The 18,650-nt window shown below is 39.8% G+C and overlaps 1 protein-coding gene across 3 annotated transcripts in view; it reads right to left on the reverse strand.

Annotated features, from left to right (window-relative positions):
- RGS12 (regulator of G protein signaling 12) overlaps positions 1-3,392 on the reverse strand; it is a 247,830-nt gene extending 244,438 nt beyond the window's left edge. Inside the window, exon 1 of one of the 3 annotated variants that reach the window (XM_051964985.1) lies at positions 1,182-1,329. The gene's annotated coding sequence lies outside the window, so the exon portion shown is untranslated. Of the gene's footprint in view, positions 1-1,181 lie in introns of all 3 variants that reach the window. The other 2 variants (XM_051964986.1, XM_051964988.1) reach the window with 2 other exon arrangements.
- Positions 3,393-18,650: the final 15,258 nt, after the last annotated feature.

Consider the following 18,650-nt stretch of genomic DNA (forward strand, 5'->3'; position numbering starts at 1 on the left):
AACCCCCGGCAGGGAATGAGAAAAGGAAATTAGAGAAAAGGGTTTTGTGCACCCACCCCGTAGAAGCCTCACAGGGGAAGGGAGGGATCGAGTGTGTTCTCTCTTCACAACTGACTGCTAACGGGGGTGGAGAAAGAGGGCAGTGGGGAACACTGAGCAAAGCCCATCCACGGCGTCCTCCCGAGCCCCGGTGGTGTGCAGGGCCAGGGAGGGAGGAGCTGGGGGTGCGGGGGAGCAGTGTGGGAAAGGGGGAGCAGAAGGGGATAAGGAAGAAAAGCACAGGGGAAAGCAGGCAGCTCAGCGGGCAAGAATGTGGGGAGAGGGGAGGGCTTGGGGACCGCGGGGGAGAAAGGGGGAACAAGGAGGCCACGGGAGAGGGACTGAGGGGACTACGGAGGAGGGGGCGAGGGGGCCGTGGAGGTGGAGCCTTCGGGGCAATAAGAGTAATAGGAACCAACTGGGATAACCTGAGGGTTACGGAGGGATAGAAACCAAAGCAGAGGGACCTGAGGGTAATAAAAGTGAAAGGGACCAAAGAGGGGGTGACACTAAGGTAATAGTGGAAGGGACCAAAGAGGGGGTGACTCGAAGGTAATAGGAGTGATAATGATGGAAGTGGGGTGACTCGCAGGTAATAGTGAAAGGGAGCAAGGAGGAGACTCGAGGATAATAGAAGTGAAAGGAACCAAAAAGAGGGTGCCGCTCAGAGATAATAGGAGTAACAAAAACCGAAGAAGGGGTGTCTCGAGGGTAATAGTGAAAGGGACCGAAGAGAGGGGGACTGGAGGATAACAGGAGTGAAAGGTACTGAAGAGGGAGCGACGGACCAGAAAGGTGGTGTCTGCAGAATGACGGGGACCAAAGAGGGGGTGACGAGATAACAGGGGAGGGGTCGCAGGAGAGGGAAAGCCCTCTGGGAGAGGGAGCGGGAGGATGAGCGCCCCGCCCGTGCGGGCCAGCGCCGAGGAGGGGAGGGGGCGCAGACGGATCCGGAGGGTGCCGGACGGGAGAGAAAGAAAGTGAGAACAAGGGCCATGTCCCGGCTCCCCGAAGCCCGAGCACCCCCCTGCTCGGGCCGGACCGGGCGGGCCCTCGGCTCCGCCGCCGCCCCCAGACGGCCCCCCCGGGACCCTCCGCTCTTCCCGCCCGGGCTCGGCCGCTGCCGCCGCCGCCACACCTACCCCCGGCTCCGCTTTCCCCGGGCCGCTCAGTTCCCGCGGCCGCGCGCGCGCCTCCGCCGCCCCGCCCCTAGCATCTCCCCCTCCCTCCCGGGAGGGGAGAGGCGGGGCCAAAGCTGTGGACAGTCCTCACATATCGCGCCCCGCCTCCCTTACCCCGCGCGCCCCCGGCCGCGCGCGCGAAGCCTAGGGCTCCCGGGCGGGAGGCGGGACTTCCTGTGGCGCGCGACCGCCGCTTGGGGCGGGAGCCGTTAGGCTGCCCTGGGGACCGAGGACAAGGCCCGGCTCATAGGGGACAGCTCGAAAAGCTGACAGTAAAAAGGAGCGAGTGAGGATTTCGGTTCCGGCTCTAATAGGAGCCCCAGGCTCCGCCGCCGACGCCCGTATCAGTTATTTCTGCACCTGACCAAGCTACGGTTTCTTTCTTTGGTCCGGGAACGCCGACCCGGCCGCGCGTCACCCACAACGTCCCTCAGTCTCCCGACCCGGGCCGCCCTCCACCATCTGACGCGCGCTGCTCCTCCACTCGCCGGCGCTCGGGAGTTACTTTGTACACAATTTAATTACAGGAGCAGGCGTTCCCGCTGCCCCCGAGGCTTGATAACTCTAGATCTCTTCAGCAGCCAGGGAGGGAGAGACCGCTGTTATCCCCATTTTACAAATAAGGAACGGGAGGGTCGGTGTACCCGAGAATCTTTCAGGTCTCAGACTGAGGACTCCCGAAACCCAGCTCCATCCTCCACCTCCCTAGAAGTTCCAGACCTGGGCGGACTCTAAGCGCCTGGAGGGCAGGCGCTGGTTTGTTGCCACCTTGCCTGATACGTTACTGGGACCGAAGCCCTGATTTCCGTCTATGTCAAATAAGGGGGTTGGAAGAAAGGGCCTTTGAAGGCCTTTGTGTATGGAGTGGACAGGGTGCAGCCAGATTTGAATCTCAGTGATCCTTGTGACCCTGGTAAATCACTTCGATGTGTTTGGGAGCGTTCAAAATAAACATATGACAAATTCACGGAGGGCCATTCTCGTTGGCCAAAGGTAAATTTCATTTAGGGAAAGGTTGCAATCGACACCTGGAATGGCAAATATGAAATAAAGTAAGGAGAAAATAAAAAGAGAGAAGTTCCTCAGGGGAACTCAAAAATAAACCGGACGAGATGAGGATAAACCATTGACTGTCAGGTTAGACGGACCACAAAGTAGCTATAAAAAGGAGAAAGGAGCCATTGGAGGGAGGACACTGTGAGGGGGAGGGGGAGTAACTGAGCTTAGTAGGGAAGAGAATTTAGCAAAGTTCTTGAACATAAGCAGATTTTTATAGAGGAAATAGAGCCTAGGAAGGGTCTCTCAGGAAGACGAGAGAAGTGAAGGTAGGAATTCAGAGGAAGGAATCCCAAACCAGAAGGAATGCACCTGGCAGACCAGGTCTCAGACTTGGAAGATATGCTAATCAATATCCCACAAGGTTTATCTACAAGTTGCCAGACAATGAGGGATGATAATAGAGCGCCTTACAATCAGGATAGTCTGGGAATAGCTTCTTCCTGATAGGGGAAGAAAGCTAAGTCACATCAACTTTGTGCCTCTGGTTCCTCTTCTGAAATTGAGGTCACTTCAAACTGTATGGTCTCTTAAAACCGTATGAACCTACAGATTATAACAGGTAGAATGGGGTACTAATGATAGCTTACTGTGATATAGCAGTTTAAGATTGACAAAAGACTTTACATCTACTGCCAGCTGGCCCTCTCAACAACTCTAAAATATCAGTGCTGTGATGTCCTGTGCTCTTTCTGTCTGCTCTCTCTACTTCTTTGGTTTAAAATAAGATGCAATTTTTAAAAGTTTTTGATCCAATTAAAATGGATCATCTCTCCTTCTCCCTAAGATATTTTATAACTAGTTTACCCCTACAGGAGTGTATTTAATGATGAAATTACCCTTTCAAAATAGATTTTTCAATCAGCTACTCCAAGGACTTTCAGTAGTTTTTATTTTTAAGAAATATTTTAAATTATCCATTATGCTAGAATCCTTTCCTTCCACTTAGTCTGAAATGCTAACAGGCAAAGCTGTAACACAAGAATTCTATTAGAACCCTGATATTTTCTCATTTACATAAAAAGATTGTATTAAACTAGACACAAATATGGATATAGTCTCATGAACTGAAGAGTAAATCAAATAGACAAGTATACCTACTGATAACATCTGAGATTTTTTAAGTATGTGTGCTTAAATTATGTTTTGTATTTCTTCCAGAAATCATAACATGAAATAAATTATAATTATCTTACATTTATGAATGATATTTATATCTAAGAAAAATAGTTTATAGCATTGAGAATATAAAATGATAGTCAACACATAAGGTGGTTAGTGTAGCATGCATGTGCTATAAGAAATTGAAGACAATCTCTTATTGTCCTTGTTCTTTAATATCTCATCTGGCTGTGAATTCTAAAGGTCACTTCCAATTCTAAAATTGTGTGATTTCCTGCACCCTATCTTATTATTTCAATCATTTCTTTTTCCTATCCATTCTTCAACTTAGTCTACACATGCTCTTCTTACTGTAAAGGTGAAGAGATAAGGAGATGGAGCAATGGGGGTAATGAGCAACCAAGGTAGTGTTCCCAGACCGAAGAGAAGGTCATAAGCTTGGATTTTAAAAATCCAAATTGGTAAGTTGAGAAGTGGTGAACATGAGTCTCTTTAGACAACTCTGCCAGAAAGATAGTATGAGAAGAATAGCATCAGAGAGTACTAGGACTTAAATGAATTCAAGCTGGCAAGAAAAGCCTAGAAATGGGTTGGAGGAGGGGTTTCATTGTTTTTAACTAAAAGGGGGTAAGGGAGAGTAGAAAAGGAATAGGACCATCACTACTTGAGAATAAATAGGGAAATGATAATTGATGGCAAAAAGAACTGCTTAATTCTCATTGTGTTTCATCTTTGCCAAGAAGAATGATCATTGAACTAACTAAAAAGAACAAATATGAATACTAGAGAGTTTATATCCAAGACAGATAAGGTGTTGATAATGGAATTGTAAAAGCTGTCAATGACTTTATCAAGCCAAGATGAACTTCACTTCCTAGCATGAAGAATTGGCTGATATAATTGGTGAGCTACTATCAGATTGTGGACAAATCACAATAAATAACAGAAAAGGTAATAATTAAGTAATCCAGTCATGTCTGACTCTCCTTGACCCATATATGATTTTCTTGGCAAAAATAGTGGAACAGGTTGCCATTTCCTTCTCCAGCTCATTTTACAGGTGAGGAAACGGGGGTTAAGTGACTTGCCCAGGATCATATACCTAATGTCTGAGGTTGGATTTTTACACTCAGGTCTTCCTTACTCCAGGCCCAGAGCTCAATAAAGGATTAGAAAAGGGAAAGTGTTATTTTAAGTTTTTTTAAGAAGGGAAGATACACTCTGTAAACAGTATGCCAATGAGCTTGATTTTAGTGCCTGGCAAAATTCTAGAACTTATTGTAATGGTATAGGGAAAGTTTCACAATCTATAAGATTTTATTTGGGACTTTGAAATTTTAATTGGCTGCCTTGACTTCAGTCACTAATTGAAAAAGGGACTTCAGTGAAAGTATATGTTCTTCACTGATGCATTGTTGGTGGAGTTGTGAATGACTCCAACCATTCTGGAGAGCAATCTGGAATTATGCCCAAAAAGTTATCAAACTGTGCATACCCTTTGCTCCAGCAATGTTACTTCTGGGCTTGTATCCCAAAGAAATACTAAAGAAGGGTAAGGGACCTGTATGTGCCAAAATGTTTGTGGCAGCCCTGTTTGTAGTGGCCAGAAACTGGAAATTGAATGGATGCCCATCAATTGGAGAATGGCTGGGTAAATTGTGGTATATGAATGTTATGGAATATTATTGTTCTGTAAGAAATGACCAGCAGGATGAATACAGAGAGGCTTGGAGAGACTTACATGAACTGATGCTAAGTGAAATGAGCAGAACTAGGAGATCATTATACACTTTGACAACGATATTGCATGAGGATGTATTCTGATGGAAGTGGATTTCTTTGACAAAGAGACCTAACTCAGTTTCAATTGATAAATGATAGACAGAAGCAGCTACATCCAAAGAAAGAACACTGGGAAACGAATGTGAACTATTTGCATTTTTGTTTTTCTTCCCGGGTTATTTTTACCTTCTGAATCCAATTCTCCCTGTGCAACAAGAGAACTGTTCGGTTCTGCAAACATATATGGTATCTAGGATATACTGCAACATATCTAACATATATAGGACTGCTTGCCATCTAGGGGAGGGGGTGGAGGGAGAGAGGGGAAAAATCGGAACAAAAGCGAGTGCAAGGGATAATGTTGTAAAAAAAATTACCCTGGCATGGATTCTGTCAATATAAAGTTATTATAAAATACATATGTAAAAAAAAAAGTATATGTCCTTCAGAAATGAGATGATGGTCCTATTAAACTCAGTCCTGCTCAGACCACATCCTCAATATTTTACAGAATTCTAGGAGTCAGTTTTTAGAACACTGGTAAGCGGAATTGTGTATAGAGGAAAGCATTAAGGCTGATAGAAGCCCTTAAGTTTTTCCACATGAGTTTATATTCTAAATCAATGTTTCCCTTGGCTGCCATAATATCTGCTTGGCAAGGAGGATCAGTGTTTGCTAGCCAAGGCAATTTCTAAGCTCTTGTGGCTTACTTGGAATGATAACTTATATCAGGTAAATTCTCACAAGAAATAGTGGTGATCTATGTTGATAACTGTTCTCTTATCCATTTCCTATTTTCAGAAACTTATTTACATAATTCACTTTGGAGCCATTTTAATGACTCTCATTTTATGTTCAAGGTACTGAAATAGAAAGTTTTTTTAAAACATTGTTAAAAAGTTTCTGAAAAAAAATATGAATGTTTCCTTAATCTCTCCTATCCCCTTCTCTTCCTATCATTTCTCTTTATAATCTTTATATTATTCTCGTTACCATTTCCTTTTCTCAATGTATTACTTCCATTACCTTTCCCTTAAAGATATTGCCAATTTCAAAATGGCAAATAGGCTCCCAATGGGACTAATGGGACCAAAGATGTAGGAGAATTCAAAGCTTCCTTCCAATGCTTGAGGAATAAAGAGAATACAGTTCTCTTCCCCCATATAGAGACTGTAGAACTATTTAATTCTGCAGAGATAAGTATGAGGACTACTGGAAAATGTCTTTGTAGTAATTGCCTGGAAATCAGCAATTTCTCCAACATTAATGGTTTTCCTAATGCCATTAATCTGGATTTCTAGATCTGCCTTTTTTCTTCTCTTCCCTCTCCTCCATCAAAGAAAGAAAAAAATAGCCAGACAAGCATGTATGTTTGAAGCAGAGGTATAAACATTTTCAGCAAGCGATAAGCTGCCAGCAAAGTTCCCCAGTGCAGCCTGAACTAGTTTAAAATATAACTGGAAAATATTAAATAAAATATATAGCACAGCATAGATAATGTTAATTTGTGGTTTTCTAAGTGTATACCAATAGGGATTTTTTTTTAATTTTATTTTATCACTGGTCTGAAAAATCAACAATTAAAACCAATACCATATACCATCTATGTTCCAGGAACATTGATATGGAATGTTAATACAAAAATACATAGTAGAATAATAAAGGAAAACATGGAGTAGGCAGAGAAAGGCTCTACTGAAAATGGGATTATAAAATCAGATTCTTGGAGTTAGGTTATTAAAGTACTACTATTTTACATTCTCTTCACCAGGTCTTGACTTCTATTAACACCCACCCAGGTAGATGTCCTTTCAAAAATCAGGCCATGCTTAGAGAAGGAAAAACAAGTTTCTAATTTTAGGATCCCAGCAGAACAGTTGGTATAACCTGAATGAAAAGCTCTAAAACATAAAACATACTCAAGGAAAATTTGGGCCTCCCCATCACATTAGGCTTGGCCATTACAAAATATTTATACATATCCATACACATGAATGTTGGAATCTTTACAAACTACTAACTCATTAGAGTTGATTATTGATTTGATCTTACAAGAAGATGTTTTGGGCCAGAACCTGAAACAAGGTACTAAGTAGAACCAATTGATACAATGCTTGTGCTTATACCTTTACTCATTGGAATTCACAAGTATGGGAGATTCACAAAGTTAACTGTGTAACTTTATGAATTCACACCTCCTTTGAAGCTCTTAAGGCCAGAGAGCACTCTGGGAGAAAACCCATAATCCCATTCTCTCAGAAGAGTCATATATAAGCCCAGTCAAGAGAGTTCAGCTGGATTGGAGGCTGAAGAAAGCAGAGGCAGAAGCAAAGGACAAAGCTGCAAGAGAGATTCATTCCATTTTCCACTTGGCTGCCTGGTGGCAGAAGGGAGTTCAGCTGAATTACATTGGAGAAGAGCACGCTGGAACAGACACAGAGCACTCTGGGAGATTGAGAGCCAGAAGCCCTCTCTCCGAGGCAAGAGAGATCTATTCCATTTTCCACTTGTCTGGCTGGAGGCTGGAGAAAGCAGAGGCAGAAGCAAAGGACAAAGCTGCAAGAGCTCTTAGAACCAAGCAGAGAGATAGGCCTCTCAACTAACCGGCTGTTTTGGAAGGAGAAAATAAACATTTACATTTTATCAGCTGGCTGCATTTTGGAGTGATTATTACTTTTTTTTTTTTTAATAAATTTTATTTTATTTAATAATAACTTCGCATTGACAGAATCCATGCCAGGATAATTTCTACACGACATTATCCCTTGCAATCACTTATGTTTCGTTTTTTCCCCTCCCTCCCTCCTCCCCCCCCCCCAGGATGGCAAGCAGTCCTATATATGCTAAACATGTTGCAGTATATCCTAGATACAATACATATTTGCAGAACCGAACAGTTCTCTTGTTGCACAGGGAGAATTGGATTCAGAAGGTAAAAATAACTCGGGAAGAAAATCAAAAATGCAAATAGTTCACATTCATTTCCCAGTATTCCTTCTTTGGGTATAGCTGTTTCTGTCCATCATTTCTCCAATGAAACTCAGTTAAGTCTCTTTGTCAGAGAAATCCACTTCCATCAGAATACATCCTCATACAATATCGTTGTCGAAGTGTATAATGATCTCCTGGTTCTGCTCATCTCACTTAGCATCAGTCCATGTAGGTCTCTCCAAGCCTCTCTGTATTCATCCTGCTGGTCATTCCTTACAGAGCAATAATATTCCATAACATTCATATACCACAATTTACCCAGCCATTCTCCAATTGATGGGCATCCATTCATTTTCCAGTTTCTAGCCACTACAAACAGGGCTGCTACAAACATTTTGGCACATACAGGTCCCCTTCCCTTTTTTAGTATCTCTTTGGGGTATAAGCCCAATAGAAACACTGCTGGATCAAAGGGTATGCACAGTTTGATAACTTTTTGGGCATAATTCCAGATCGCTCTCCAGAATGGCTGGATTCGTTCACAACTCCACCAACAATGCATCAATGTCCCCGTTTTCCCGCATCCCCTCCAACATTCATCATTGTTTTTTCCTGTCATCTTAGCCAATCTGACAGGTGTGTAGTGATATCTCAGAGTTGTCTTAATTTGCATTTCTCTGATCAATAGTGATTTGGAACACTCTTTCATGTGAGTGGTAATAGTTTCAATTTCTTCATCTGAAAATTGTCTGTTCATATCCTTTGACCATTTATCAATTGGAGAATGGCTTGATTTTTTATAAATTTGAGTCAGTTCTCTATATATTTTGGAAATGAGGCCTTTATCAGAACCTTTAATTGTAAAGATGTTTTCCCAGTTTGTTACTTCCCTACTAATCTTGTTTGCATTCGTTCTGTTTGTACAAAGGCCTTTTAATTTGATATAATCAAAATTTTCTATTTTGTGATTGGTAATGGTCTCTAGTTCATCTTTGGTCACAAATTTCTTTTGGAGTGATTATTACTTTCAACTGCAACTAAGGCTGCCTCCAGAAAACCTCCCAGAGAAACCTGCTCTCCCCCAGAGAGAACCATCTTTTATATTGTAATGGGCTGAGGCTTGAGTTGATGCACTGAGGTCCCAAGCACATGAGGCTAAATAGTAATTGGACCATACTCTATTAATATATAAGCTTGGAGAAAGAATGGCCCCCGCCCACTCTTTGTGCAAGTCCTGATGTGTTGTATAGAAAATGACGGTTTTGGTGGGTGGAGGCAGGGGAGTGGAAAAGGAAGGGGAAGGAGAGACTATGGGAATTGTCTTGCCACGGTTTGCTCAGCTCACATCTCTCTCTGTTAGCTGGCTTCCTGTCGCAACTGTCCATATTGCTATCGCAACCTTTCTTGCCTATATTTGCTACCACAATCTTTATTCACCTCTTCACTTCAATAAATATTGAAGATTTTCCCCTTAACCTGAATTCCTGACTCCGGCTGATTTTAAATACGCGGTCATTACATATATTATTTTAAAGAACAAAAACACAACACATGGAGACTGAAAGGATGTGAAATTTTTAAGTCTTTAGGACTAAACTCAAAGATCTGACTCAAGCTGTGATAAGCCCCCTCCCATCTTATGACTGCTTAAAAGAATTTTAGAACTTCCTCTCCACATTCTGGTTAATCTCTTTCCTCTCATTCACTAGAACTATTCCTCCCAAGAAGCATTAAAACCATTTTAATGTACATAGAAAATACTGGCTCAGAGATCTATGAAATGGATAACATGGTTACTGTATGAGAACTCAGTACCACAGGACTCTTAAATTGTTTTTTAAAAAAAATCAACTACAAAAGGAAATAGTAAATTAGTCTTTGGAAGATTAGTTAAAAATTCTTTTGTTGATTTCTACAGAGGAGGATCATCGAAGAGGGGACCTATTGGAAATGTGTCCTGAAGTTCCCCTAAATAAGGGATTAATGATGAGTCCTACCATCAGGTTCTGTGGTAAAGTCTCAAAGAAGTAAGAACTGGCATCAACTATTCCAAATTATATCAGCATTGTATAGTGGAAAGTATATAGGTATTGGTTTAACATCAGCTATGTCACTTTGATCCGGTCATTGTCTAGGCCCCAGTTTCCTCATCTCTGACATTTTTGAACCAAAGCATCTTTAGATCCCTTTAAATTCAATGAATGGTTATTTCTCCATAATTAAATTTAACAAACTCTTAATGGACATCTATTAAACCTACTGCATTGTTGTATTATTTTGATATACAGAGATATTACCAAAAAGATATAAACAGGAAAAAGTTCTTATCTTTAGGGAGCTTTTTATAATTATGGTGACAAGAGAAATATATAGAAACTAAAAAATAATTCTAGAATTCCTTCATAACCCAGATTCATTGTTGGATATTGAGGATAAATATGACAAGCCTACATCTTATACATATACAAATACCCCATGACCAGGCAGAAACTATAAATTAATAGCAAAAAGTTTAATTAGGACAGAATAGCAAGTATGGGAAGGAAATGTGAGAATCATTCTTCACACACACACACACACACACACACACACACACACACACACACACAAATTAGGACCACACAACAGAAGAAAATTAACTTGCAGAACACTTGGTACAAGGTTTAGGTTAGTCATATTGAAATAGGTCCCAACCGGACCATTGAAGGGACACCAGACTGACAACTCTGCAGTGTCCCATGGTAACCACTTGCTGACCAGGCTGCCAGGAATGCTGCCTTTAGACTTTCTTCCATCTTCCCCACTTTTCAAATTCTGTCCCCCTTCCTTCCCAAAGACAGCTGTTTCCCCCAAGTACACAAGGAGGAACTTGATGTTGCTTTGATTGAGAGATTTCTTCATCTGATTCTGACTTGTAGACCCGCTGGCCAAGAGTTTATTCCCCAGCATCTGCAGTGGAAACTTCTCTGCTCTCTCCACAACACTCACTGGCCAGGAAGCCCTCTCCAATTTTGCCAAAATCCTCTTTGACAGCCATCTTTTCTCTAAAAGCTCAAGACATGTGTGCTGGTCTTGTGCAACCAGTGTTAAGGCTATTCCTGAAGTCAGTTTTTGCCCCCCACCCCAACCTACCTAAAAGTGCAGTTCTTTCTCTGACCAGGATTGGCAATTAGATTTCACCTAGATGCCTCCAGTTGGCTGTTTCTGATGCCTCCTAATTCTAGCTGACACTTTTACTAAGTGGATTGGGATCTTCTCATGCTATTCAGAAAGAGGAGAAGAAGTAGTCCGGGTCCTCTAAGATGTTTTCCTCAACCTTTCTTGATCCCCACTGAGTGATAATGGCCCATCTTTTACCTCCCAAATCATTGGGGGGTGGGGAAGAGGAGGGTCTCCAAAGCATTAGATATCTACTACTCTGCCTGGTACCTCCAATCCTCAGGAAAGGTAGAGAAGGTCAATCCAAACCTAAAACCCTAATCAAAATGAGTCAATCTCAATAGGATTGAGTCACACTCCTGCCCATCTATCTTTTCCACACTAGAATAGTGTGCCCCCCCCAACAGATGTTAAATTTAGCCCTTTTGAGCTCCTCTATGGGAGACCCTTCCTAACAACAGACATCCTTCTTGACACTGACTTGATCTCTCCATATGCTGCTCAACTCAAATAAGAACTATCCTCCAAGAGCATGTCAATTCAATCTCACATAGGTTTGATGGTAAATCACCTAATCACCTTTACTAGCCTAATGATTTCATATATATAAAAAATTAGGGAAAGCACCAAGGGCATGGTCACTTATTCCCCACATGAAAAGATTCTTTTAAAGTTATTTTTTGTATTCCCATAGCAGTCAAACTAGACGGGCAGCCCACTTGGACACACTGGACCAAAGTTAAGCTAGTCCCTGTTTCCTCAGAAGACTGATACCAGTCATCCATCCTAGGCCTGTGAACCAGTGAAGGACCTACAGTTTCTTTTTAAGAGATTTTATAATTGTTGACGTCCCCAGATCAAGAACTATTGTTTTTTCCATCCTCCCATTTCTCTCCCTTTTCTTCCTCCTCTTCTTGTGTTTGTTTACTCTAGATCCTTTCCTTCCCCATGGAAGACATGGCTGATTTCCCTCTTGATCCCACTTGCTTTTCCACTCAATTTACTCATCTTCTTACCCTCCTTTGGTCCTCCATTCCTTAATTGTTTTGTTTCCTCTATTGCTAAACAACTTTCACAGGTTAAAGTACAACCCACTCCTTATGTACTCCATTTCCCTCAATGAAGCAGCAGCCACCTTTTGAGCAGCTTGAACAGTGTGATTAAGACCACCTACATGCTCCTCTAAATCCCTTGCCAGATTGAAGCAGCCCTGTTCTCTTACCCCTGTTCCTCTTCCCAAATACAAGAAGTAGGAAAATGGGATGAACCTCAGCAGGCCTCTGTTAGTTCCTATGGGGGCAGTTGACCACAGAGAACAGAAAAATAAGATTGGTCGCCCGGCCATCCAATCACCTCAGTATTCAATCACCAATTTATTATATGGAAGTGACAATGTACTTCCAGAAGAAATCCATGCTGAAGACAATGCAATTTGCAAGTAGTCAGATTGATTTTAAAGATGGGATGTGGTTAGAGAATTTAGTTGCCCACCTAGCCAGGTACAGGAAGTTTGGGTCATGCTAAATCTCATTTCAAAATCTGGGGTCCCAGCAGAGCCTTATTAGTTTCAAAGCTTTGTTAAGTCCCAACCAATGGTTGAAAAATAACCTTCCCCAGGAAGAGATAATAACCATCACAAGCTACTTCCTCTTGCCAACTAGTTCCCTGATGCTGTTTGATGATGTTTTGTATCTGCTTTTATAATAATAAAGCCCTTTTCTTTGAGAAAGAGTCCAATCTCTTTGGTAATTCTTACCAATCAAACCTGTGATCCCAAGGACTTTTTTAGATGAAACAAATTGACACGAAATTGTGGATCATTGAAGTAGGAACTATACATTTGTGCCAATACTTAGGCAATTCATCAAATATGTATTATGTTTCTATTATATCAAGGAACTGTGATAGACAATGGGAATACAAAAAACATAGTTCCCAGTATTCATAGTCTAGGATGAAAGAATAAGAATACTTGACATAAAGTAGAATAAGACAAGACAAAAGAGAAATCTGGACAGAGTATGTGTTTGGGGAAGGAGGAGATCAGAGAAGGTGCCGTGGAAGAAGTGGCCTTGCATTGAACATTGAAGAAAAAATAATTTCTCAGAATTCCATATTTAGAAAAGATCAACATAGTAATTTATACCGGAATAGGAATTCCACAACATTGCTAAAAGTAGTTATCTAGATTTTTTTTTGAAAACCCCTAGAAAAGAGGAACTTTCTACCTCCTGAGTGAGAGAAATGATTATTAACAATGAATGATTTGGGTTTTCTCCTTTACCAAAGTCCTCAAGATTCAGTCTTTGAAGAACAGGACTGATAACTATAGATAGAATTAACCTTTTCCCAAAATTAGGCATTACTAAGCCCTCTTCTCCCCTCCCCCCCCACAAGAAATTTAAAGCTAAATTCCTGTCCATTATGTTCTAATCAGCGTTGGGTAGGGAATAGAAATCTTTTATCTAAATTGCCCAAGACTAAGGATGATTTGGAAGTAAATTACATTTATCAAAGTCCCTCATCCATCATTAGAATAGGCCCACCTCTCATTATAATATTCATTTTCTAAATAATTGTTAGAGTTGATTGCCATCCTCAGGAGCACCCATTCTTCCAAGGACATAGAGCCTATGAACCCACTGCTATGAGTCACTCTTAGGTTCAAGAAAGAGAGCCAAATAACTCTTCCTTTTATTAATAATATGCTAGCATCATTAATAAAATGATTAATTACTCAGAAACTATAGCTGGAATTTTTAAAGTGTTACTGAGACAGTTTATTTTACCTCTGACCAGCACAAAATATTTTGGGAAGTGTAAATAATCTTTGTTATTCTGCACTGAGAACTAATACCAACATAAGCATTTTTACATACAAAGAAGAATAAAAAGGGAGGGATTGAATATGAAATCGCAAATCTCAGGAGGAGCTTAGCTTTTTTAAAGAACATTTCAAATTCATCATGTTAGTTTCAAACTTGTCCTGCCTATTTGTGTCACTTTTTGTTCTCTTCTTTGTTTTAAAAAATATTTCATCTATCACTCCCCTTCTTCCTAAAGCCTTCTTCTAAATTAAAAACCTACCTTGTGTCTAATAAGCCACCTTTAAAAAGAATCAGAGATTTTATATGTGTACGTGTATATATGTATATATATATGTACGTATCGTCATGGCTTTTACCTATGTACATAATATATATATAAAATATACTTTGTGTGTAAATTTGGCCAGCTGAATTTGTTTAGCATGTTTTTCCTTTCATTCAGTCAAACCTGCTGCTTAGCATCTTCCACCCATTGTCCCTGATTTTGTCCTCTAGGACCAAATAATCCTTCAGACACTTGAAAACAACATCAATGTCTCACACCAAGACTCCTCTAAGCTAAATGGTCCTAGTCTCTTCAAAGATACAGTGTCATTTCCAGTTTCCTCACCCTGGACACCTTCCTTTGGATGTGTTCTGATTTGTTACATTGCCCTAAACTGAGTGTAATATTCCTTGTGTGGTTGGACAAAGTATACTTACCCCTCCCTCACTCTGAATATATTTCTATTTCCTAAAACAGTTTAAGATTGCCTTAGATTTTTTTGCTACATCATCAGTTTACTAACCCATTTTGAGCTTGTTCATATCCAGCTCTTTGTGACCCTATTTGGGGTTTTCTTGGCAAAGATACTGGAGTGGTCTGCCATTTCCTTCTCCAACTCAATTTATACATGAGGAAACTGAAGCAAATAGAGTTGAGTGACTTGCATAGAGTGACACAGCTAGTGAGTGTCTGAGGCAGATTTGAACTTACTTATTTCAGGCCTAAATGTCTATCCATTACTTCCTCACTCTGAACACATTTTCATTTCTTAAAACAGTTTAAGGCTGCGTTGGACTTTTTTGGCTATTATGTAACACCATTTTGTGTGTACCAGCTTCCCTCCTTTCTCCCTCCCTCTCCCCCAAATCTGCTATATCATGTCTTTTCTAATAAGCAGAGATTTAAAAGGCAATACATTTCAGGCATGGGAGAATAGCTTGTATGAATGACAGAAATTAGTTAAGGAGTGGATTAGGGTAGAGTATGGTAAAGAGATGAAAAAGATTGGTAAAATCTTAGTAATAGAATTGTTGGAACAAAATAGAATTTGTTGGAACCAATTAAAGAGAAATAAGTGTGGAAGGTGTATTAGAATTAAATTTTGGAGGGCCTTAAATGATATTTTTAAGTAGCTTGTATTTTATTCTGTTAGACATTAAAAAGTCACTGAAGAGCTTTGAGCAGGAGCAGGACATGGTTAGCTCTACACATTAGAAAAATTGTTTTTAGAAACTTTTATGAAGAATCCATAAGAGACAAGAGGCAAGGATGTTTTTACAATATTCTTAGTGGCAGGCAATAAGGATTTGATCTTGGACTATGGCTTGGTCAATGAAGAAGAGGATATAGATATTTTAGCTAAATTGACTTCCCTAATCTTTAACACCTACTATTTCCTGTTGCCATAAATTCACATGGTCCATCTTCCAGGCCTTCCATCATTTCTGACTATGACATATATTTCTCTTTCAAGATTCCATTAAGCTTTTCCAGATCCCTACAGATGAATAGCATTATCTCTCTTCTCAGATTTTCTGAGGGAATTTCATCTGGATTTTTGTTTTGCCCTTTCACTCTCATTTGAACCATTATCTCCATTTAAGAATACATGTTCTTATTGGGAATTGTATTCACCACAAAATTGTGAAGAAATCAGTAAGTAATAACAGTATCCCAACAAATACTCTGAATTAAAGGGAATGTTAGGTGACCGGGTACAGAGTTTTGTAAGATGCAAGATTTGACCAGGTTATTAAAGAGAGAGCAGAAAATGATTGTGCAAACAGAAAGTTGTCTTACATTCCTTCCTTCATGGGGCTTATATTCTGTCAGAGAAAGACAGCATAGTTGTTTATGTGAGATTCAAAAATTCACCTCCTTGATATCCCTCAGAAAATAATTATCACTACTTTTCTATTCTTTCTCCAATATTTACTGGATGGCCTCTCACCTAATAAGACCTCCAGATCTCCATCAGTATTCCTGGAAGTAAAGAAAGAGGCTCCTTCTTGTGATGGTCCAACTTCCCCCTTCTACCAGAAAGCTTCAGATCTGTTGCTTAATTTAGTCTTTATTCTGCTTTTTCACTTTTCTGTTTTTCTTCTTTAGCACCTTCCTCTTAACAAAGAATGAGTATCCTTCGTATTCTCACGTTCTTTTCCTCCATTTCCTGCTTGAAAGATATCCATTCTTTCAAGGAATATTTCATGCTCCCAGAATTCTCTTCCTCATTCTCTCTTCTTATTGGAGGATATACATTCATTTCTTGAACTCTTTTTGCCTTTCCTTCTTAATATGGAAACTAAGCCATTGTGCATACTTAGTACACAATTGTGCATACATAGATTTTAACTTAATAATATAAACATTGTATACTTTCTGCATTGTATAATACTTATTCATCTTCCATACTCACTTGAATTAGTTTCCCAGGCCTTTCTCTACTTTTTTAAAGCCTTTTTTGCTAACTGTTAGTGCTTTCACAAAATATCTATTTTGCTGTGTTATTTTAATAGCTCTAGGGACTGAATCACAGAAAGTTTCTGAACAAGTTTTGATTTATTTATATAAGGTGTCTGCTGTCATGATAAAACAGTGCTATATATTTCTCTGCTTTTATATGGCAATTAGGACATTGCTGCCATTTGTGAATGCAGTCATTCCCATTTAATGGTTCTCAAATCCTTTTTGGATTCACAGCAATGGTTCAAGAGGTTCATCTTTAAAAATTTTAATGAGGCCTTCAGCAGTTAACAGTTGTTCAATTATGTGTAAACATTTTTTTCCTCTGATAAACATGTGCGTGTTTAAAGCATTATAAGTTTGTTTCTGCAGACATTCAAAACTATCATATTAGGCAGATAGTAGTGATAGTGTTTTGCAGCAATTATATCAAATTATGTTTGGAACTATGCTCAAAAAGTTATCAAACTGTGCATACCCTTTGATCCAGCAGTGTTTCTACTGGGCTTATACCCCAAAGAGATACTAAAGAAGGGAAAGGGACCTGTATGTGCCAAAATGTTTGTGGCAGCCTTCTTTGTAATGGCTAGAAACTGGAAACTGAGTGGATGCCCATCAATTGGAGAATGGTTGAGTAAATTGTGGTATATGAACGTTTTAGAATATTATTGTTCAGTAAGGAATGACCAGCAGGATGAATACAGAGAGGACTGGTGAGACTTACATGAACTGATGCTAAGGGAAATGAGCAGAACCAGGAGATCATTATATACCTCAACAACAATACTGTTTGAGGATGTATTCTGATGGACGTGGATCTCTTCGATAAAGAGAGCTAATTCAGTTTCAATTGATCAAGGATGGACAGAAGCGGCTACACCCAAAGAAAGAACACTGGGAAATGAATATAAACTGCTTGCATTTTTGTTTTTCTTCCCAGGTTATTTATATCTTCTGAATCCAATTCTCCCTGTGCAACAAGAAAACTGTTCGGTTCTGCACACATATATTGTATCCAGGATATACTGTAACCTATTCAACATGTATAGGACTGCTTGCCATCTGGAGGAAGGGGTGGAGGGAGGGAGGGGAAAAATCGGAACAGAAGTGAATACAAGGGATAATGCTGTAAAAAATTACCCTGGTATGGGTTCTATCAATAAAAAGTTATTTTTAAAAATTATATCAAATTATGACTTCTTCTGACTAAATTTAAAGTTCTGACTTAAGTTCTAAGAACTAAATATGTTCTTACAGTTTCTCAACCTGGCATCAAATAGTTTTCAAATTAAACATTCAAGAAAAAAACTAATTACTAAGGACAGGTAGATACATATATGAACCTCATTTGCATTTTATACACTGAACAGAATACCTATTTCATTTTCCTCTATTATCCTCAAATGATAACTAATCAGTTATATAATAATACAAATGTCAGATGTTTGAAAGCCATTAAAATCACTAGGTATATACATTATGAGACATCATGAACCATTGCAAACATTCTGTACAAACAAACTCTGTCTTACTTCTCTTGCAGTATTAAGGTTGTTTTCCAATTGAAATTTTCCCTCCATTTATGTCACCATTTTTATGTCTGACAGATTTTCTTTTTTTCTTTTAAATTATAGCTTTTTATTGACAGAACATATGCATGGATAATCTTTACAACATTGTCCCTTGCATTCACTTCTGTTCCAACTTTTCCCTTCATTCCCTCCATACCCTCCCCTAGATGGCAGGCAGTCTCATACATATTAAACATGTTAAAGTATATTTTAAATACAATATATGTGTACATATTTGTACAGTTCTCTTGTT

This window comes from Antechinus flavipes, chromosome 6, assembly GCF_016432865.1.
Source record: "Antechinus flavipes isolate AdamAnt ecotype Samford, QLD, Australia chromosome 6, AdamAnt_v2, whole genome shotgun sequence".
In the NCBI taxonomy this organism is placed as follows: Eukaryota; Metazoa; Chordata; class Mammalia; order Dasyuromorphia; family Dasyuridae; genus Antechinus; species Antechinus flavipes.